At 37.0% G+C, this 23231-nt stretch overlaps 1 protein-coding gene and 1 long non-coding RNA gene across 3 annotated transcripts in view; both read left to right on the forward strand.

Annotated features, from left to right (window-relative positions):
* LOC109101281 (retinoic acid receptor alpha-A-like) overlaps positions 1-23231 on the forward strand; it is a 146113-nt gene that overhangs the window by 88296 nt on the left and 34586 nt on the right. The window lies entirely within an intron of this gene.
* Positions 6260-9872, forward strand: LOC109063830. The gene is made up of 3 exons (XR_002013309.2): positions 6260-7552; positions 7640-7772; positions 8003-9872. It is a non-coding gene; the product is annotated as an uncharacterized LOC109063830 (long non-coding RNA).

Consider the following 23231-nt stretch of genomic DNA (forward strand, 5'->3'; position numbering starts at 1 on the left):
TATATATATATATATATATATATATATATATATATATATTAGAACTTAAGGAAGCAGACTCATTTGATGGACAAATTATTTTGTATCAGGTGTGTTAACTTGGATGTACAGTATTTGTGCAAATTTTGTGACTGCTCCCTTAAGACAGTTAAGGGATACATAAGTCATCATATCTTACACAGACATGAAGCAAATGCTTAATATCCACATTGTCTCCCAGACTGCAAACTTAAATTCACAAAATACAATGCTCTCAAAGCTCATGATTATCGCCATCACAAAAGACAACAAACTCATTTGGATGATTCAACGGGCACATTTGTTTGCAACAGTTCAAACTGTCAGCAGAAATGCCCGGACATTAACAAAGTCCTTTTTCATCTCAGGTCACTTTTAGCAAAGGTAGAGGTGGTATGTTGTCCTTTTGAAAAATGTGACAAAATATTCAGTTTGAGGTTAAGTTTTGCTGCCCATGTTTCACAAAAGCACAGGACTTCAACATTTGCAAAATTAAAAATAACTTTATCTGAACAACCTTCTTCCTCATCATGTTTTGATGTAACTGAGGATGGAGGTGATGAAAATGAATTCTCCGATTCGCTGACTAAATCTAACACACAGTCATTGTACATGAAAAATCTTTGCCTGTTTTGTATGCAGCTGCAAGCTAAATACCTGGTGGAATCATCAACCATTCAGATTATTGTAGAGGAATTCAGTAGTTTAAATGATATCTGTCATCAGTACACAAAGAAAACAGTCACAGACTTAGGTCAAAAACAACCCTTTTACAGATATTGATTCTGTTGGGCAGGCTTTGCAGGGCCATGATTTGCATTCGGCTTGTAATGAGTAACTTTCCACAGAATACCAAAGCAGACAGTATTACAAAAAAAACTTTCCCTACGTGCATCCACAGAGTATGTATCTTGGTTGTGATGAGAACAGAAAACTGTCATGCACAATATATTCCATTGAACAAAACTTTAAAAACTATGTTGAAAGACCAAGTGGTTTGGGAGCAGTGTGCCAAGCCTCAGCATGTACACTCTTTTGATGTGTTCTGTGACATCTGTGATGGATCTGTGTTCAAGTCCAATGACTTGTTTAGGGAGCCTGAGTTGATAATCCAACTTATCTTGTACCAGGATGCCTTTGAGATTGTGAACCCTCTTGGGTCAGCTAAAAAGACTCATAAAATGTTTGGAGTGTATTTTACACTTGGCAACTTTGAGACATTTTACAGGTCATGCATTGACAACATTCAATTATTATTTTTGTGTTATGAGAGAGATTTTAATTATTTGGTCGAACCAAGATTTTTGGTAGATGTCAAAGAACTTGAAAAGCATGGAATTGTGACATCTTCAGGTGACATGGTACGTGCAACAATTGTGGCCATTATCGGTGATAATTTGGGCTCTAACTGCATCGGTGGTTACTCACAGAACTTCAGCACTGCCAAGTATTGCCACAGTGAACTTCAGAATGTAAGTGTAGACTTCCCCAGTCACACAGTTGATTTCTATAAGGTGGCAGTGGAAACTCTAAAGATGACTGAAGAAAATGTTGTAAATGGGTTGAAGTTTGACTCCGTTTTCAACTTGCTGAAATATTTTCATGTTGCTCAGCCCGGCCTTCCTCCCTGCATTGGCCATGACTTGTTTGAAGGCGTTGTAGCTGTTGATCTTGCCTTTTTCTTGGCACACTTTGTAAAGAAGTGATTTTCATATACGCAATTGAAAAGGAGAATTGCACAGTTCAAATATCTAGGTTTTGATACTGGTTCTGCCTCTCCCAGATATGCAAATAAGTATTTAATAAGTAAAAGGCAGTAAATTAGGTGGTCAAGCAGCTGAGAACTGGGGACTTCTTAGATTTTTCCTGTGTTAATAGGAGACAGAGTAGATTCACAAGACCTTGTTTGGCAACTGACTATTAAGTTGAAAAAACTGGTTGAGCTAGTGTGTGCTCCCAAGATTACCACTGCACAAATAGCATATCTCAATGTCTTAATACCGGAATATCTAGAAACAAGAAAGGAAATGTTTCCTAGGGACAAACTGAAACTGAAGCATCATTACATGCTTTACTATCCTTCATTCATTCTGAGACTTGGACCTTTAATTCATTTATGGTCATTGAGATTCAAAAGCAAACATTCCTTCTTCAAAAGAAGTGTAAAAAGTGCACAGACCTTCAAAAATGTATGCAAGACATTGTCACAAAACCATCACCTCCTTCAAGAATATCTGCACTCATGGTCATTTTTTTCAACCAAAGCTTAAAAGCCTTGACTTGACTACATACACTTCTCATTTGTACAGTGATGCTGTGGACAAAGCTGTTGAGACAAGCATGCTAAATGACCAGACTCTGTTGCTACACAGGTAGAGTACAAGGGTACTCTGTACATGAAAGGGAACTTTATTTGTCTTAAATGTGAAGAGGATTATTGTACTTTGCAAGGTGGACAGATTGAGCTGATTTTGAAAAAAAAAAAAAAAAAAAAAAAAAAAATCTCTCCTCTCCTAGCAGCATTGGATGCATTTTTGCACTTTGTTGCTGATTTGTTCCCAAGCCCAACTACTTCAATAGTAGCCACAGAGGGTTTGAAAAGCCTAGGTGTGGATACCGTCGATGACCTACAGTTTCTGAAAGAACAGGATCTAGCTGGCTTCCTAAAACCAATTGAAGCAAGAAAACTAATTGCCCAAATGCCAAGTACGTTTTCAAATCAATGGTCTGCATACACATGTATATAACATACATTCACGTGAATTAACAAATAACACACCAGTCTTTTCATTCTGTATTTTGAAGCTGTATTCTTAACGTATTGTATAGTATGTCAGTTTTTGTTCATGTTTCAACAGTGTGGTTTCAATGCCAGTTTTGTTGTTTATGCCATTTAGATGTTGCTTCCACTCAGCAAAACAGTACAAATGATACGTCTGCTGAATACACCTCTGAAGCATCAGGTTCACCTTTGTCCTGGATGCTCCACTTCACCATCAAGCACTTCAACTGGAAGATGTGAGTAAAAATCTGATCTGACATTAAGCTAGCAACAAAAATTTTGAAAGAAAGACATGTCATTTGTCAATTCTGTTAATTCACCAGCAACTACAACAGTGGTGACCAGTGCAATATGTCACAGCACACAGTTCATTGCAGCCTTCTGTAGTTATCATGGGGATGCAGCTGGGTAGTCAGCTACGCAGGCACAAGCGCAGAAGGTTGTGATAAACTCTGTGCTGTGACACATTGCCCTGACACATTCCACATCACGAGGCTGGATGATGGTTCGTTGTTTGGCCATCCATGCTCCACTTCTGAAACATACTCACTACAGTGACAGGTGAACAACCCACAAGGCAAGCCATTTCCAAGGTCAAAGTTCTGAGGCACCGTGCCATCACAGTTTGTCCTTCATTAAACTTGATATATTGGCAGCTTTTCCCATTCGGACACCAAGCACTCTACTGACCGAAAGCCAGTCATCAGGTGGTTTATATATACTTCTCTGTGAACTGCACCTGTGACACCGGCACTCACTGCTTTAAGCTGGGGGTGGTCATAATGTAATGGCTCAACAGTATATATAATGTCTTTATAAGAAGCAGACATTTGAGTAGCACTTCTCAGGAAGTGGGAAAGTGGTAGCTTTAGGTAGGTAGGTTTCTGTCGTCCCTGAGCTCGCCTTAGGACACCTGCGTTACCGTTTGACAGGTGTACTGCCCCAGTCAAACTCCCCACCTGTCACTGTCCCTGGGGCAGGTTGTGCCCGGGACCCAGTGGGCCCCGGGGCTTGGACTCCAGAAGCGAGAGCCCACCGGGGGCTTGCCTCCCTGCCTCACCGGGTAAGTGAGGAAACAATAAGAGTAGTGGTATTTCACTCGTTTGAGACGGGGCCTCCCACTTATTCTAAAATTTAAAATTAAATTAAAAATTAAATTAAATTTAAATTCATGCATTTAGCAGACGCTTTTATCCAAAGCAACTTACAGTGCATTCAGGCTATCAATTTTTACCTATCATGTGTTCCCGGGGAATCGAACCCCCAACCTTGCGCTTGTTAACGCAATGCTCTACCACTTGAGCTACAGCTATTCTACACCTCTCATGTCTCTTTACAGTGCCAGACTAGAGTCAAGCTTAACAGGGTCTTCTTTCCCCACTGATTCTGCCAAGCCCATTCCCTTGGCTGTGGTTTCGCTAGATAGCAGGTAGAGACAGTGGGAATCTCGTTCATCCATTCATGTGCGTCACTAATTAGATGACGAGGCATTTGGCTATTCACATCTTGTTTTCAAGCCATCCTATCCCTTTGTGGTGATGGTTTCCCACAGATGCTTGAGGGACCTAAAGAGGCGTTATATCATGTCTTATGGCAGGTTTATTGCCACAGTACGGGTCATATTTGCATGATAGGTCCTCCTTTTCTTAGGTTCCATGGGTGTAGACATTGTAACATTTCAGCGATCCGGCTACTGCTACATGTAACAGGCATAGGTCACTGAGATCTCTTGAGGTTAGTCCCATTGCCTGTAGCCCCCTTCCACTTGGACCATACATCAATCCACGGCTTAATATTATGACCGGTAGATGTTTTAGAGGTGCATTGTTCTCAATCCAGGCCCCAATGGCCGCTGCGTTTTCCGGGAGCCATACTTTTCCATTTTAAGCCTGTGGCTCTGTTCCATCTGGGGGTTTGCAACTACCGATACATCAATGATTATAGTTTGCTTCCCTGTGTTTATTATAAGGTCTGGTTTTATGAAGCTTTTCTTTGTTGAGATGATGGGCTCGATCAATGTTTGATCAACTTTCTTCCTTAATGTCTTTTCCAGCTGTTTAATAATCCAGTTTTGACGGACACATCTGGCATCGTGTGTTATCTCGCATACCTGTAATATATGGTTCAGGGTTTCTCTTGAGTGGTAGGCTCCCCCACATTCCAGGTTGTGGGGGGACTTTTTTCTCCCTCTGGTGGCTCTTGCTTTGGTGGTCAGTGTTCCCCCTCTGAGTTGGATTCCGCTCAAGTGCAGCCTTGGGAAGACTTTGCTTGGCCATCCCACCCACAGGTAGCTCGCTGGATGAATGTCGCTTGTTGTCATTTCCCTGCCGTCGGCCGATGCTATCATCACTCTGGTCCATTCCTCTTTAGCCTCTGTAGTGGAGCACACTGTTTCCTTCCCATTCCTGCATGGCAGATTGATTCTTCGCAGTATTGTCTTAAAGGCGGGTTGTTCTGTAAGCGTCCGCTCAGTGGCGTTTTGGCTTGTTAACAGCTTCTCAAACCTCTTCCTCTGGAATTCCAAGGCCACCTGATTTTATTGGCGCGTGCAGGAAGTCCAGGGATGTATCATTTGGTAGTAGCAGCCACTTTTGGGTATCTGTGATGTTCATAGCAGGGATTTCGCCATCTTTTGTTGAATATGTATTTTGACCCAGCAGCATATATTTCCTCCTCTCATCCATTAAGATCGTCATTGTTGCTGATTTTCTGACGTTAACGACATGCCTGCCTTCTTAACCCCTCCACAGAGGCCATCCAGTTTCCTCTGGAGGTCTCCAGGATTGTCTCCCAGCAGGATAAGATCATCCATATAGACTATTGATCCAGGTGACCCTGGCCGATGAATGATATTCATTAAACCAGCCAGAGAGGGTAGGTGCCATGTCAGCATCTTCTGCACCGAGAGTTTATCCATTCCTATTGAAGTCCTTTTCATTGAGAGAAGTGCCTCTTCCGTTGTGACTGGTGCTATCACTTCCCATTTGGTGCTATTAGCTGTCTGGAGTGATGCATTCCATTGTTCATCATCATCACTACTTGTCGCATAGACCTCCACCCAGTACTCCTCCACTCCGTCCACTTCTCGGTCCATTCCTCTGTGTGCTTCTTTCCACCTTCCTTCCAGGATGGAGTTTGCAGCGTCTTTCCTCTTTAGTTTGTAGAGTCTTTGGGTGTTCCCCTACTCATCTTATTTGTTTGTTAGAAGATGGCTGCTTTCTCTTTTCCCTCTTTTTAAGAGAGTCATAGTTACTCCCGCCGTTTACCCACGCTTCATTGAATTTCTTCACTTTGACATTCAGAGCACTGGGCAGAAATCACATTGCGTCAACACCCGCTGCTGGCCTTCGCGATGCTTTGTTTTAATTAAACAGTCGGATTCCCCTAGTTCGCACCAGTTCTAAGCCAGCTGCTAGGCACCAAGGGGGGGGGGGGGGGGGGGTCACAGAGGTCCCAACGTGGGCCGTAGCTGGGGAGATCCGCGAGAAGGGCCCAGCGCACATCCAGAGTCGCCGCCACGCACCACCTACGAAAAACCTACAGTGTTACTGTAATTGCTGCATTCGCTGTAAACAGAAAACTTTGGTTTCTGACCATGACTGGCATTATGATTTTGTTGTTCCATGGGAAAAATGCCAGCAAGTTTTATGAAGAAGATTAAAAGTGAGTTGCTCTGAAATCCTGGAAGTCAGTAAATGTCCAACAAAAAAACATGTATCAGAAATAGCCTGAAAAATTATGACTGCATACCCAAAGTCCTTTAGAGATGAGATTAATTCCCAGATTGTAGGAAGTGAATATGACTCTCTCCTTAAACAACTAGTCTGTTGAATTGACAATTTAAAAAGAGCAAAAACTACCACTAGACCACTTTGTGATATGCCAGAAGAGTCAAAGAAATGGAAAATGGAGTATGGTTGTATAAATTCAGATCCCCAGTTGCCAGTTGGAGAAACGTCACAATTGCAGCAGGAAAAAAAGAGAAATTGCTTGAAATGTTTTAAAATAAGGAAAGCAATGTAAGGACAATCTACAACTTGATGACTGCTACCTACACCTCCAAAAGAAATGACATCCAATCTGGAAAGGAAACCACAGAGTTACTTGATGAGTGGCCATATCTTTTCCAGGCAGCAGGAATGAAAGCACATTTTAAAGACCTCACTGGCATTGACATGAACGACAACTTTGAAGAAGCCACTACCAGTAAATTCAGAAGAATATCAGAGTACTTTTAGTTTCAGTGCACAGAGAGTGCAAACAGAGCAGGAAGAATCCTCACCAAGATTAGAACTGGAGGGGATCATGTTTGTGGGGCAGTGATGTTGCTGCTTGCCCATTTCAAAAATGACCTAGACAGGTTTCTTGTGATGGTAGAAGACACTTGTGTTCCAAACGATATATGGCCAGTGCAGTTTCCACCTACTTCATGTATATTAGTGTGTGATGAGTATCATTTAATATGATCACTTAATTTTTAATCTTACACCAAAAAATTACTGATTGTGGTTGACTTGATATGAAATCTGCAGAATTCACATTCTGTACATTTTATTCCTTGCTGATTTTTGTTTGTTCAAAGGAGAGAACCCACCCACAGCCAGTGTATACATGGTAGCAGTAGACCAGATGATTGTGAATGACCATCTGTTGAGTTTTCCTGAGGGCCTGTATCTGATGTTTTCCCTCTACTACATATTTGAACATCAGTTACCCTGTAGAACTGGGGGCCACGCTAGAATTCTTGCAAAGGTAAGTCATAGGCTGCATTCACTAAGTTAAGAAATGTGCAGAAATTCAGGTTATTGTTACTATAATTGTTGTTGGGTTTTTTTAAAGGTGCATCTTCAGGATAAATCCTCATAAAGGTACCAAAGTGCAAAAGAGAGAGAGAAAGCAAGTGTACCCTGTCCACTCAAAAGTATTGAGTCTCACATCAAAAATTGCTGCATTTGACTGGGGAGACTAACAGGTATAGTCTTTTAATTTGAGCAGGGAGCTGTATGCTGTCTCATATACATAGCAGCAGTTGGCTTTATTGCCTGTGTTTATCATTCATAAAGTACACCAATGTTTTTATGAGTAACTAAAATAAATGTGATAAGTGTGTGGCCTCAAATGAGATAATTTTGGAAATGCTCATTTATGTTTCTGCTCTTCTTTTGTTTTGTGTTTTTATTATAACTCTTTCTGTCCCCACAGATGCATCCATTCAGAAAAGTGACATTTGTCTCAACAGTACAGGACAAACTTTTTGTATTGTAATGCAATCCCTTTGTTCCTTCCTTTTATTTTTATTTATTCATTTTAATGTACACCTTTGTGTCCCGAAGCATGGCTTCTGCTGGAAATGTTATTTATTTCCATTGTTTTATTTTAAAAGCTTGTTATATAGTTAAACAGCTTGTTGACTTGTTTACAGAAACACTCTGGCTATCATAATTTAATAAGTTTAGTCTTAGTACTTTTATATTTTATTATTTTGTATAATTTCATATTTTATGATATTGTTCACTGCACAATGCTGGACAGGAATATGTAGCAGTAAATGGACAAAAATGAATATGATTAGTTATGCCTCCTAGATTGTAGATGCAATGGAATGTACATTGTTTTGATCTTAAGATAAATACTTGACCTGATGTCAAGTGACCTTGACAATAAAATGTGATTAAGAATACAAAAGCGGTTTTCTGTTTTAGTGTATTTTGTAAAGGTGCAATAAAATGTCATTATCAAAGGCATTTTTAATTTAGCCTTTTCTTTATTTTTAATATTATTTTTTATGTAAGGCTGTTAAAGAGCACATAGAGCATATCCCTGTATTTTGTGGAAAGTAATACATTTAAGTGTTACATTTTCTAGGGCCATCTGCTATCTGTTTGTGGCATTAGTGTTTAAAACTACTGTCAGGGTTTACTGAATACATGTGATGAAATGTCATGGACAATGATCTTTGCAGCTTGACCTCACTGCATATGCATTTGTAGGAATTTCCCTTTATAAACTTTAATACCCGCGAGGCAATTTATTTCCATTTTTAAATATCTCCTAATTGAAAACAAATGTCTTTTTGATCTGATGTGTGATGGGAAAAGAGAATCATTTTGGCTTAAGGCAGATTTGAACTCGTGTCGATTGTATCAAAGGCTGCCATATCGCTTCACACCCTATGCCCTACGCCAGCTTAGTCTTAGTTAGTTTGTTGTATTTTTGTAGTGTTGTCTACACCAACCAGATATTGGTGGACGGAGCTAGTGTAAATGGCCTCTGCCAACAAGGTGTTATATGAAATATGTGCAATAAGGATTGCAGAAAAATAACATGATGTACAGAAATCGATTTCTATTGTACATTGGTTTTATTTTATTGACAGATTAATTTTTTTTTATCATCAATATAGCTGCTGTGCTCCAATGGGCTGGGGGTAGAATTCTCGTCGAAGGAGTCAGAGGTTCTTACCTCGCACCTGATCTTATATATGTTTTTTTTTTTATCATCATAAAAACCAAAGATGTTAATCCATGATTGTATATCAAGAATACAAACACATTTGTGTGCATTTTATTGTGTGATTTCACCACAACAAATTCAGGGTCTCTTAAGCGACTGATTGAAGCGCTCCTCTGCGTGAACTGTGAAGACTGTACACGAGCCACAAGGGAACACTGACTGTTGCCTTCAGCCACTGATAACAGCAGCAACGAGCACTCAGTAGGCTATGTTTTCAGAAACAACACATTCCAGCGCCTGATCGCCTCTTTAACAAACTAGTAATATGAAGGCCCTGCTATCTAAAATCGCTATTGGGTACATCCGTGCAGCGAGGTGTTTCAAAAAGTGGTGGGGACAAAATCGCTCCTTGGCAAAACATGGTGGTGACGTCTAACCGGTGTCACCGCAAATTACGCTTTTTCCAGTAACACATATAATAATCAGTGAAATAGCTGACAAAATGTAGACTACATATGTTGTCAATGTATGTGTTTTTATGAAAAATTCAAAGTTCTTATCAAAATGTGATAAGACTGTAAAATTCTACTGTTCTTTTCTCTGTAAAAATAAATTTTTCCCAACTCTGAAAAAACACTGTTTTTTTTAAGGACTTGTAAGGTTAATAATACATAACAATTACTTTTAATTAAAGGAAAATGCCTTTTTTTTCAGTAACACATATAATCAGTTGAGCAACAGGTAAAATGTACATTTGGTGTCAATGCATTTTTATGTTATTTTCATAAATGGAATCAAAATGTGATATTACTGTTAAATTATACTGTTTTTTCTCTGTAATTTTTTTTTTTTTTACAGTATAGAAAATGATCAGTTTTTCTACTGTTTTTATTTTTTATTTTTTATTTCAATATACAGTATAAAAAATTACCAAAAAGGAATAAATTAACAAAGTAGCTTTCAGTAATAGATAAACACACATTTAGTGGGCTGGATTTTTCCAGCTACCTTTAGATCACACTCTGGAAAAATCATTTATCCAAGTTGAGCTGTCCTGGCAATCTCTCTCTCACTCCCGCCATCTTTCTCTTTCCAGCCAAAGGGGATGAATTGGGAATGACAGAGGAAGAAAAGGGAAAAAGGGAATGGAAAACAGGAGGCGGGATAAAAAAGTGATTAACGTAATTATTATGCTGGCTTGATTTAATGTGGTGGTTTTTCCAGAAGATTTCGGGAGTACCACACACAGACAGCTCTCATCCTGATTTAATGTCTGCAAATATACACACATAGTCAGCTGCTATATTGTTCTGTCAGTGAGAACAGTTGAATGTTGTAACTACTGATGCTGGTGGTAAATTCAGTGTGTGTGTGTACCTACTTAATCATATTATGGGGACAAATTTGTACCCAAAAGTGAGCAAAACCTGACAAAATCGCCAAAACCCTCCATTTGGGGACGTCCTCATTTATAAAACTATTATAAAAATAAAGTAAACTATAAAATAAAGTAAATTATAAAAATGCAGAAAGTTTTCTGTGAGGGTTAGGGGTGGGTTTAGGTTAAAACGTGTAAAACTATCTGTATATAAAACAGTATGTGTGACCAATAATACACATGGAATATTGCAACAAATTGGGAAAAAAATGCCTCTACCTACATTTAAAAATAAATAAAAATAAAATGGTTCCAGTTTCCAGCTAAAGTGAACACTAGAGGTAGTAAAAAAAACAGTAACTTTTATTCCTTTTCACACAAATTATGATTACAAGTGGAGGATTGTCAATTAATAAAGACTTGTTTTCACATGATTCCTTGCATTATACTGTTATGACCTTACAACATTTTGCACTTTTACCATAGAGTGAAATGCAATATACCAAGATATGCAAACTAATACATTTTGAAATTTGCATCACATAACCAGCTCCATATGTATAGATTCTCTGATATAGTAAACTTGCTCGGTAGCTCTACAGCAACATGGCTGCTTCAAATGTGTTTTTATCTCATATTTGTTTTTGTTACAGTTTTTTTTTTTTGATTGCTTAGACACTCAAAGTGGTACTTGAGGCCCACTCAGAGAAACTATTAATGTATATACCTAATCTTTAGACCAAGTCTGCAAAACAACAAGCACATTACGTGCTTTGCTATTGTAAAACAAACTTTTTGCAAAACTATAACACAGTTCTCTACATTACACACAATTCAAAACTAACAGGTCTTTTGTTTCATTCAGGAAACACTGTCATTTAAATGTCACACTCATTTCATGATGACCTATGCCCAGTGATTGTATGTGAAAACACTTATACATAATTTGTTCACTTCAGAGAAATCAAAACTCAGTGTTTTGAGAAAGAAATTATTTTTACACCCTTGCATTTCTGTTTGCAGCGTTATAGGGGAGATGAGTTGAGGTGAGTTGAGCAAGTTTATACTTATGGTGTGTTTGGATCTAAAATTAACTGCTTTCAAATTATGGCTTTAAAAATAATAATAATAATAATAATAATAAAAAGTGGTCTCTTGAGCCACATGGAGTTAAACTGTGCCCTTGATTGTGTTGTGTCAATGCCCAGTTTTCATAATCAAGGCCTATTTAAAATTTTCAGAACAAAATCAAGCTCAAAACAAAGAACAACAAAAAAAAAGAAAAGAAAAAGTTTGGTCTAACATTAATAAAAAATAATGTAGAATTACAGTAAAATAATACTTCATAAGAAGGGGTGAGCCACTGGCTCAACTTAACTCCATTTGGCTCAAATTACCCCAATTCCACCATTTAAACAAACTTGTATCATCTAGCAGTATAGCCTCATATTATAACTTCTTAAACAACAAACACGTATGATATTTTTTTTTAGATTTTTCTGTAATTGTTCAGGCACAAGAAGTGTGAGAATTCACTTTGAACAGCAAAAAACTGTCACCAATTATTCCATGGGCCTCTCTTCATCACAGGGTTAGTGAAATGGTTAACTCTTCATATATTTGTGGCCATATCACCAATTTTGTTTAATGTTGTCTAGAAACAAGGGGTGTATCAACTTCCCCACAGGCTCAAATCACCGTGTGTGTGTGTGTGTGTGTGTGTGTGTGTGTACAGTACATACATACACACATATACGCAACTCTTTTTCCTCACACACACACACACACACACACACACACAGTGAAAAGTATATGTATGTGTATATTTTTTTATGTATATATATATATATATACACACACACACACACACACACACACACACTGAATATGCATACAAGCCAAGTCAGTCAACTTTATTTCTAAAGTGCTTTATACAATATAGATTGTTTCACAGCAGCTTCACAATAGTATCAAATTCATATTTTACTGTAAAGCAACTCTAACATGACAATAGTAACATTATACAGCTCAAGTCAGTTCAGTACTGATTCAGTTTAGTTGCATAACTGTGTAAAATTCATCAGTTGTACAATACGTATATACAGTGTATTTGTGCATAATTATTCATGTTTGTGCGAGTGCTATGACAAACTCCTGTACACTCCACTGCATTCTGAACAAGCAAAAGACACATGAGAGTAGTGTTTTACATTTTTCACGTTTGTGTGTAGTTTGGCGTGTATGCGGCTAATTATTTTATGTGTGTAGAGGTCTTTTGTCTACTAAGAAACATGGACCCATCTCAAAGAAAGATTCATAGAATACCACAGTTTTGAATGGAAAAATGCTTTTACTAAAAACAAATATCACATTTCTGCTTTTAAACCATCTAATCGGCATTCCCCATAAGTTAGGCATTCCAAGAGCACTGCTGTAAAAACATTTTTTGTTTGTTTGTACAAATTGAGGGATTTAAGGGAGTTTAAATTATTTTCTGTGGTAAGAGCTAAAGTTATCACAGATTGTTCCTTTAAAACTAAAGCCTGTGCTGATCCTAAAGTGGTTTTGTTCACTAGAACAAGAGAAGTGTTAGTTCATGACAGTTTGACAGGAGCTTATGTTTCATAATCTTTCTTCCATTTGATATTCATTTACAGACTCACACTCTAGACATCTCACAACATGGTGAAAACTATAAAGAGAGTGTGTTCATCATGTAGTCAGAGCGAGTGTCTGTGTGGGATGGGGGGAATGCAGAGCGGAGGTTTCATGAGGATGAGTAGATAAATGATCTGCTTTTGTGTCACACATCTAATGGTGAGAGGTCAGCAGTGTGTGTGTGCATTGTGAAAGGTTTTTTTTTGTCTAAACCTTTGTGAGCCCTGACTGAATATGTGCTTATGCTGCAACTCTTGCTCGTCGGGCTGCACTAATGTAACTCCTAATACTCTGAAAAATCATCAGAGTGTGGCATTGAGAGAGAGAAAATAATCACGCCCAGAGGAATGTACATTGAAAGGGTTTATGTGTGTGTGTGTGTTGGTTAAAGGGATCTGCCCTTCTGTGCTGGTTGTACAGAAATTCTGCAGAATTCGGTAGACTTGGTTTAAATACAGTATGTTTAAATGTGTTAAAGAGAGCTAAGAACACTACAGTTTACTGATATATTATGTAAGAGATGATGTTCAGTCAGCTGGGCATTAATGCACTGTTGCTGGTGGCTATATATATATATACAATAACAGATGCTCAAACAAAAAGTGTTACTTTCATCCTTTGCTACAAAAAAAACTATTTGTTTAACTGAACTATTGACTCAAAATCATATAGATGCTGAGATGTAGACTTTATGATAAATTCCCTTTGTGAGACAGCTGGCCCCATTCTCCCCTACATTATATTTAAACATTTATTTACTCTTTTAAAATGTAATAATAATGAGGAAGACCACCACAAACAAAAATACAAATGGTCAAGATTCAATTATTCAAGGGTCAAGATAAATCAGTTGTGAATTTACAGAATTTACAGAATTTTTGGACCTTAGACTCATACAGCAAATATATTAAAAAAGATATTTAAAAAATGCATTCATGTGTCACATTTGTTGTCAATAACACGTGTGAATTTATTTATTTTATTTATTTTTTTGCCATATGGGGAAAGGCATATTTGTGCATATGTGTCTATCCAAACATAATATTTTTCAAAAGTAACCTTCCCTCACCATCTCCACGAAACAACCTGGTTTCATTGAAATGTCCTTCCCTGTGTAATTTAAATATGCTCACTCTCTCATCTTTATCTGTAACTCTCATTCTCTCTGTTCTATCAGTGGCTGTGATTTGCCGGGGTTCACTCTGTGTGTGATGGGTTTATTTGCTCTAATGATCAGCTTCTTTGTCAGTGGGATGAGCTAATGAATACTAGAGTGTGTTTAGAGCAGCTCAAATCTGCTGATATAGCGGCCTGTGTCCTCTCAGCTCTTATCAAAGACATTTAAATGCTAATCAAGGGCTATGGTGACACCCAACATGATGCCCGATGGGCTTCAGGGGGGCCGTTATCACAAGTGGTCTGCAGTTAAGTGTGCGTCATGAATGCGAGTCATGTAAAATTAGTCTACTAAATTAATTTACTAGACACTAAAACAGAAGAAGATGTAGTGAGTCTATATGCAGTACTTCGATGGTCCAGGATGAGTTTGCTCTGCAGCTAGAAGTCCACAGATCTACACACACTCTCACTATCTAACCCAAACACACACACTCCTCCTCCTCTTTCTCCTCTTTGATATGCTGATCTTCTTCTTTTCTCTTTAATGAAGTGGTTTGGAAGTTATCCATTTCATCACCCCCAGCATGTCCCCCACAAACACTCTGGGGTATTTGTCATGGGGTAGTGATGGGGCTTTGTTTGCTAGATTTCTGATGTGATATTAGCATCTGAACTGATTCTGACAGGACAGGCTCATTTCTACATCTCACGCTTATCCAGAACACACACACACAAGATAGAGACATAAATGTTACTGTGAATATCAGCTTAATGTTATATACTGTACATATGAGTGTTTTATCACTGCTAAATATGCAGGCCATTTTCAGTCAAATGTTGGTGTCCCATAATTTGCACTTTTTTAGCTAGTATGAGAGCTAGTAGAGTTTCTATGTAGGTTTTCATGCTAATTTCTTGTAGTTTTCAAAATGGGGAAAAAGTGTCATGATGAAATTAAAATAGAGACTTTTAGTTTATGATTGTTAGTATTGAGACTAAAATCTACTTGCTAGTGTACTCCTAAAAGTTGAGTTATCTGTATAATAGATATACAGTTTAAAATGTAGTATTCAATCTTCATTTTGTCCAATCAAATGCTTTCAGGAGTGAGATTGGTAATTAATTAACAGACCGATGTCTACATGCTTCCATTGCTAAACAATGACATATCATGATGATTGACAAACAAAGCGCGTCACAATCTTTGTTAATGTTTACAGGTTTTGAGAATACAATTCCAGATAAAAATGCAATTGATTGAGTGTCTTCATTTATCCCTTTAAAACATCAGGATGTGTTAAATTTATGTCCCATATAGTATACTATAGAGAGAATATGGAGCTAAAACTTGCCAAAAAAAAAAAAAAAATAATAATAATAATAAATTATTCAGAGGCCCAAACCTAAGAAAAAAATATGGAATTTGTAGCAGATGTTGTTATTTATATGGGCATTTTTTAGTCTATTTTTATAACAAAATAGTAGATTATTTACATAAAATACATATAAATATCAGTTGTCACTCTATATATCCCAACAATATGTCTTAGGTCATATTTAAATGCTTAGTTTTATTATCAAATATTCTAGTTTTAAAAGTTGCTTAAATGCATTGTTCATTTTGAAATATGAATAAAAGACTACATTATGAAAAAAAATATATATAATCAAAAAGGCATGGTGGCAGATTGTATATAATATATATAACACAGTTGGCTTTATAACTTTAATTTCAAGCTGCTTTCGGTAAATGGTCATAATTAAAATGTATAACAAATAAAATTCATATTACTTCATACATAGATTTTTAAAAATGAAATGATTTTATTGTTAGTGTCCAGAGTCTTTGCATAATGTGACGCAAATAAGAACAGCAACTTCATCGATTATAATGGAATCTAGTTTTGCATCAGTCTTTCCAGACTGAGTTGTTCCTGTTTCGAAAACTGTACTTGGTGACAGACTGTAATGGTTACTGGTTCATGACCAGCAGGATTTAGAGGAGCCTATTTTTCTGACCCAGAACTGCTTTTTCTGCTGTGGAAAGATTGGACACCAGCTCTGGTCCTTCTGTTGGAAAAGTGGCTTCTGTCACACTTACTGTTTGTGTGCTGTGTGTCAGATGTGTTTCCATGACCCAGGGGCAAGTTTCAAGTGCATGTTATGTTGGGGGGTGTCATAACGCAGAGGGCACAGGCACACATAGGAAATCCATTTAAAGCGACCCCTTCCCCCATCCAATTTTCACAATGGTCTAATCCTCTCCGGTAGCACTCAAGTGAGAGTGTTTCTTTTTCGCTGCTCTTGACAGCATGGGCGCTTACCCCTGATCACCATCACGAGGATGGGCTTTTACAGCCACTTTGCAATGGATAGATGGATGACTGGACAGCGTGAGCGTGCTAGTTCATCAGAAACCATAGCGTCTTGTGGATCTGCTACTTTAACCAGATCAGTTGTGAAGTAAAACCAGAATCATACTTTTTTCTCTCTTATTGACTATAGCCCTATTTGGACAGAACTGTTTTCCAAGAGTCAGGTCAGATTCATGTTTCACAGACGTACTTTGTGATCTTAATCCCGTCTGAATTGAACAAGTATGTGTCTCTCACACAATCTTGGAAAAAAATACTTGTTTTTCAGCTAAGTTGGGCGTCCTTTAAGAAATCTAATCGCGTTCTGAATAGGAATGTCTTCGACTGCGGTACTTTTTTTTTTCACTGCACATCTCCTCACTTATACTGAACTAGTGTTTAGTTTATTTTGTAACTAAAACTACATCTTTAGTTCTGATACACCTTTCATTATAATCTTCCATCTTGCTCCTGGAGACCCACTGTCCTACAAAGTTTATTTCCAACCTGCTTCAACACACCTTCCTATGATTTTCAAGCAATCCTGAAGACCTTGATTAGCTGGTTCAGGTGTGTTTGATTAACTCTGCAGGACAATATATCTCTAGGATAAGGGCTGACCTCTTATCTAGACCTTTTGATAGCTTTCTTTACAAAATTACAGTCCATAATGATAGCATTCAACCTGATCTCACAAGAAAATGGAACTATTTTATGAAGTGGCAGTTGCACACAATTTACGCAATGGGAATTGTACGAAAACATACGATTTTTAGAAAGAAAGAAAAAAAACATGAAGATCCATCTATAATCATTCACATTCAGACAATAGAAATTTAGTAAAAACTTAAATTATTCCAGTTCTCTTTTCTGATATGACAGAGGTTCTCTTAAAAGTCATAAAATGAACATCATTTAGAAAACGTATCTTATCCAAATAGAGTGTGTTTATGTTCACAGATTTATGCTAGTACGAATCAACTTATTTTTGTTGTTTACAGCAACATCTATCACCAATACAGAGATGAGTTCTCAGAACACCTTCAGTGATATATAAATATCAGGTGATTAATATCATTTACGTATAGCATTTATGTATAGCATATACATAAATGCTTCTATAAAGGGTGAAACTGAATCATCATTTACCCACCCTCATGTCTTTCCAAGCCTGTATAATTTTGTTCCATGGAACATAAAAGAAGATATTTTGAAAAATGTTGTTAACCAACCAGTTTCGGTTCCCAATGACTTCCATTATATATGGAGGGGTAAAAAAGGGAACCAAAACTGTTTGGTCACCAACATCCTTTAAAATATCTTTGTGTGTGTGTGTATGTATGTGTGTGGTTCAGGTACACCCTACGTTCTGAGGACAAAATATCCACACAAAGATGATAATATCTAAAACTGTTGTCCTTGTGTGGACATTTTTTGGTCCCCATGAGGAAAACAGCTTAGAAATTATACAGAATTATTTATTTTATTTTTTTTAATCTAAAACAGCTTTGAGTGAGGGATAGGGTTAGGTTAAGGGGATAGAAAAGAAACAGTTTGTACAGTATACAGTAAAGATTTTCATTTTTAGATGGACTATCCCTTTAATACCAAGTGTAAATGGAGCCCATGTTTGTGACATATGCTTTTTCAAGGAAAGTCTGTTTGGCTAAAGGTGTATATTGGTCATTACAGCATGTAATGGCTTCTGTACATAAGCCATTTGCCATAAAGACCTCTTGCCAGAGCTGCAGCGTGTGCCATAAATGCCTGAGCGTGCTCTGTAGGGCACATTAAAGGGGCCATGCCTCTCTGTGTTTGAGGAATGATGGGTCAGAGAGAACAAAAGTATAATGTGAGGCCATGTGGAGGTCTGTTGTTTGTCTAGATTTATGAAAAACACCACCCTGTTAAACGGCCTGTTACAGCTTTGATGCACTTAGTGATGTTCTGACAACCCACTCCAATACTACTAACATTCTCCGTGTGAGAGGAAGGTATTTGAATGTGCCAATTTGACCAAGGTTATTATAGTTAACTAAATAAATAAATAAATAAATAAACACATATTTTTGTTATTTGAAATAATATAAACATTGATTAAAATAATATATTTTAAAATAATAATAATAATAATAACTCAAACTTATTTTATTTCACCTAGCTGCCTGCAGGGATACATTTCTAATTTTCATGTACCAAAATAACTAAAACTAAAACTTAAATAAAAATTTGTAAAAACTATATAGACATATTGAAAAATAATAATAATAATAATAATAATGACAAAACACCCAACAGAATTATTAAAATTTAAAACAAATAAAGATTAAATTGGTAAATATTACAATAAAAAAGTAATTTGATCTATTAATAAAACTATGATAGAATCTCGAAGATACTAAAATATCATTGTGCTTGACTTTACCATGATAATAAAAATCCTCCCATATGTTATTATAATTAATAAATCTATTGTTACTAAGAGCTACTACTGTCATAAAAAACATTTTTTTTTTTTTTTTTTTTTTTCACAGTTTGAAGGAAATACCATATACATTTATTTTAGTTAGTATATATGTTAGTTTAGTTTACTTGCATGTACATAGTTCCAGGACCTCAGTAACATTAGTGCTGGTTCAAATGTTAGTATTTATTAGTTACAATAAATGTTAGTTACTTCACTTTCTTCTCACAGTTCTTCAGGTTTTAAAAAAGTGTTCCCACATCAGATTCCTGATGTCATCCTGCCTAGTTAAACCACGTCTTAAAAACTAATGCACAAGCTCAATGATCCAAGAGCAGACTAGCTCAGAGCTCATCCCTACGGACATAGTTCACATCTAGAGTTTCCTCAGTCTTTCCTCCTTTTGGCATTGCACTAAAGATGAAAAGCTGTGTTTGGACTGAGGAGGGATTTATTGGTATTAGAACAACACAAACTGTGTGGCACTTAGAAGCATGGGTGTTTGAGGAAATCAGACTCAAACGATGTTGCAATACACCAATTTGTCGTTCAAACAGCACAAAATGCCTCAGAAATAGTTCTTGTTACTCCATTTAAAGATTATTTCTGAGGAAACCTATATAACACAGTTATATTACCATAAAGTCAAGAAATACTTGTTTGCATATTTTAAGATAGAAACATCTTAGATCAGATCCCGGACGAGCCCCCAATTTATTTTACCCAAATATATTTTTTTTAAAGGTTTAGGGCTTTTAAGATTTGTCTCGGCATAAAACAATGTTGTAGTCTGCCAGGAGTCTCACAGTTCAACATCAATGCAAGCTTTTGTTTCAGTCATTTATTCTTGTCCAGGGAGAGACCTTCTGAGAATTAATTTGGGTAGTGACAGCAACCATGAAAAGACCAACCAAATGCATTTGAAAAAGCTGCATGTGACTGGCGACAACCTATAGTCCCTTTCACACTGAGATTCCAGATAATACATGGGTAATGTGTCCCAACAATTGTTCCCGGATCGTTAGATTTTGGTTCATTCACACTTCCAGTGATTTCCCGGAATCTGTGCGTGCATTCACACACATCCCGTAAGGTCCTGTAATGACACGTGACATCAGGATGTGACGTGTAATGCACGAGTCGAAAATGCACGTTAACTTTCACTTAAGCTGGCAAACGATCTCAACTTCAACGCTGATTGTGAGGAACTACCTGAACTCTGCTTCATTACAGTTTGCAAATAATTTTTCCTCACAAATGTTGATCTCCCTTCAAAACACAGTCACATGAGAACGTGCGTCATCACTACAACACACCCTTTTAAAGCATCGGTTTTGGCTTTTGTGAACCCGGCACACTGAACCCGGCAATGTTACTAGGTCCTCAACCCGGGATCGATCCCAGAATCAAACCCGGGACATGTTTGTGTTTACACAGAAGGCGATCTGGTTATGTTTTCGGGACCAACGTGCAGTGTGAAAGGGGCTTATGTGTCCTGGTAAATGCCAAACACTATTGTCCTGGTTTATTGCACCTTTCTTAACTTCCAGGAAATAATATATTTTAGTGTGGGTTATAAAGTAGTTTAACACCCTCAAAGGTACTATCCACAATTACTGCCTTTAGCCTGGCCCATAAACCCACCTTTACTCCCTTATTCCCCCTTTATCACCACACTCAAACTCTGGCTGGCCTGGCATTGGGGTGGGGTGGCTTTTTGTATGTCTCTTATGTAATCTGCAATGTGTAAATAAGGTTTAAAATCGAAGTTTATCTAATAATTCATCCATTTTTCAAACTGCTTGTCCTGTACTGTAGGGACGAGTAACTTGTTGCTGTTTAATGATGGGAAATCCATCATGACAAACAACTGAAACTAGTTGGATTTGCAAATAAAGCAAGGTATAAATGAAATACATGCTTACAAATAATCTAAGATTCAACTGCTGTGATTGATTAGTGGTCCAGGTCTTAATATATTGAAAGACTGGAGGAGGGACAGTGCTGTAGAGGAATGCTGAGTTTACTATCTTATCAGCAGGTACTGCATTAAAACAGTTTTATAATCACCCTCTGCTTAGAATTGCTTTGATATTTGACTCAGGAGTATACAACACTTGTTATTCATTGACCCAAATTCATAAAATACAGTGGATACATGGTGATCACATAATGTTATGTATTATTTTGCATTAGGTAAATACATATCAAAGCTGGTGACATCTGCAAACTAGATGTTAGAGCTTTTCTCAGAACAAAATTAAATGTTTCTGAGTCTTGTTTTTAGAGTGGCTTTTAATTAACTGGTGTTTCAGTGATTTTTAGGGGATGTATGAAGTCAGTTCCCCTCAAAATCACTGTGTTTTAGGAGAGTATCTACATCATTACATTAACTATTAATGTTCCAAAAATGCAGGGGTGTACAAACTTGTTCCTTGAGGGCCACTGTCCTGCAGAGTTTAGCTCCAACCTCAATTAAACATATCTAAATCCAGCTAATCAAGGTTTTCATTCTCACTAGAAACCTTCAGGAAATTGTGTTGGAGTTGGATGAAGTTAAACCCTGCATGACAATGGCCCTCCAGAACCAAATTGGAAGCCCCTGCAATAACGGAACCATGATCCTCAAAGTAGCAAAATCTTGTCTTCATATCAAACTGTATATCTATTGGTTTATCATTTCAGGATTAAAACCTTTCTGTGAAACGTTTTGCTTAAAAACTTTATTTAAAAATTAATGCCACTTGGTTTTGTATTTTTTATTTAATGCAATGGCATTTAGTGCCCAAACACTTTTGGGAGACTCTTTCTTGAATCAGCTTTTGAGATGACACTTTGGAGACTCAGTGGAAAGAGTGAGATATGCACAATAAAAGTTTACTGAGCCACCTCCAAGATGTTTTGAGGTTGTTTCTCTGGAAACTTTCAGCACGTCATTCAAAAGAAAGTGCTCTTCTTGCTGAGTGTGGTTGTGCAAGGCCAGTGAACAAGGTGGAACGCCTTTGTGTGATGTCAGATGAGAAAGGCATGGAAGCGAATCGGTGTCATGGAGTGGGTCATTGAGAGGTGAGGCTGACTGCTTCCACGGGTTCAGCAAAAGTTCAGCCGCATAACATTAGGCAAATTAGTAAGACAGCAATGGAGAGAGAGATAAATGAGCCATGAGAAAACTAGAGAAGGGCCAAACTAGTTGAGAGGAAGGAACTCTACTCTAAAGTTGGTATAAGAAACCAAAACTTAGAGGATGCGCATTATGTAATTGAAAAACCGTGAAATTTTGACAATTTGTAGAGTTTTGAAGATGCCATTCTTTTTTATTCCTTTGACTAGAACTTGTCATTTTTGCATTGATATGTAATTTTAAACTAGACATAGGTTCAAGCTGTTTTGCTTTCAGTGAAGTTAAAAAACAACTTTGCCTATGTTTGAATGATCATGATCTGCAGACTGACTTCCATTCTATTTGGAGTCTCAGAGATCCCTGCTGAATGTGTAAATATAGTGATTTCAACAATAACCTTGACTTAGTCAATTCTATTATTAAAATGTTTTATTATTTAACACTCTATTGTAGTACACACACACACACACACACACATACATACATATATATATATATATATATATATATATATATATATATATCACACACACACACATATATTTATTTATTTATTTATATAATATTTATTTATTTTTTAAATGAATGTTTTTTTATTTACTTTTTATTTATGTATTTTTTTCTGTCAATTTAACTGCCGATATAAAACAAATTGAAATATTGAAATATACGCACATTTAGTAAGGCACATTAACTATCAACAACAACAACAAAAAACTCTTTCAAACTAATTTTGGTATAATGTTTTTGGTATAATGTTTGCTAATGTTGAGTTTTGACAGTTTGTGATTGATTGATTGATTATTTATTTAAGATTTTTAGGATGAAATTAGAACTTTAAAGGACCTGTTTCTGAAAATACATTTGCACATGAATTAATAATT

Source organism: Cyprinus carpio, chromosome A12 (genome assembly GCF_018340385.1).
Source record: "Cyprinus carpio isolate SPL01 chromosome A12, ASM1834038v1, whole genome shotgun sequence".
NCBI lineage: Eukaryota > Metazoa > Chordata > Actinopteri > Cypriniformes > Cyprinidae > Cyprinus > Cyprinus carpio.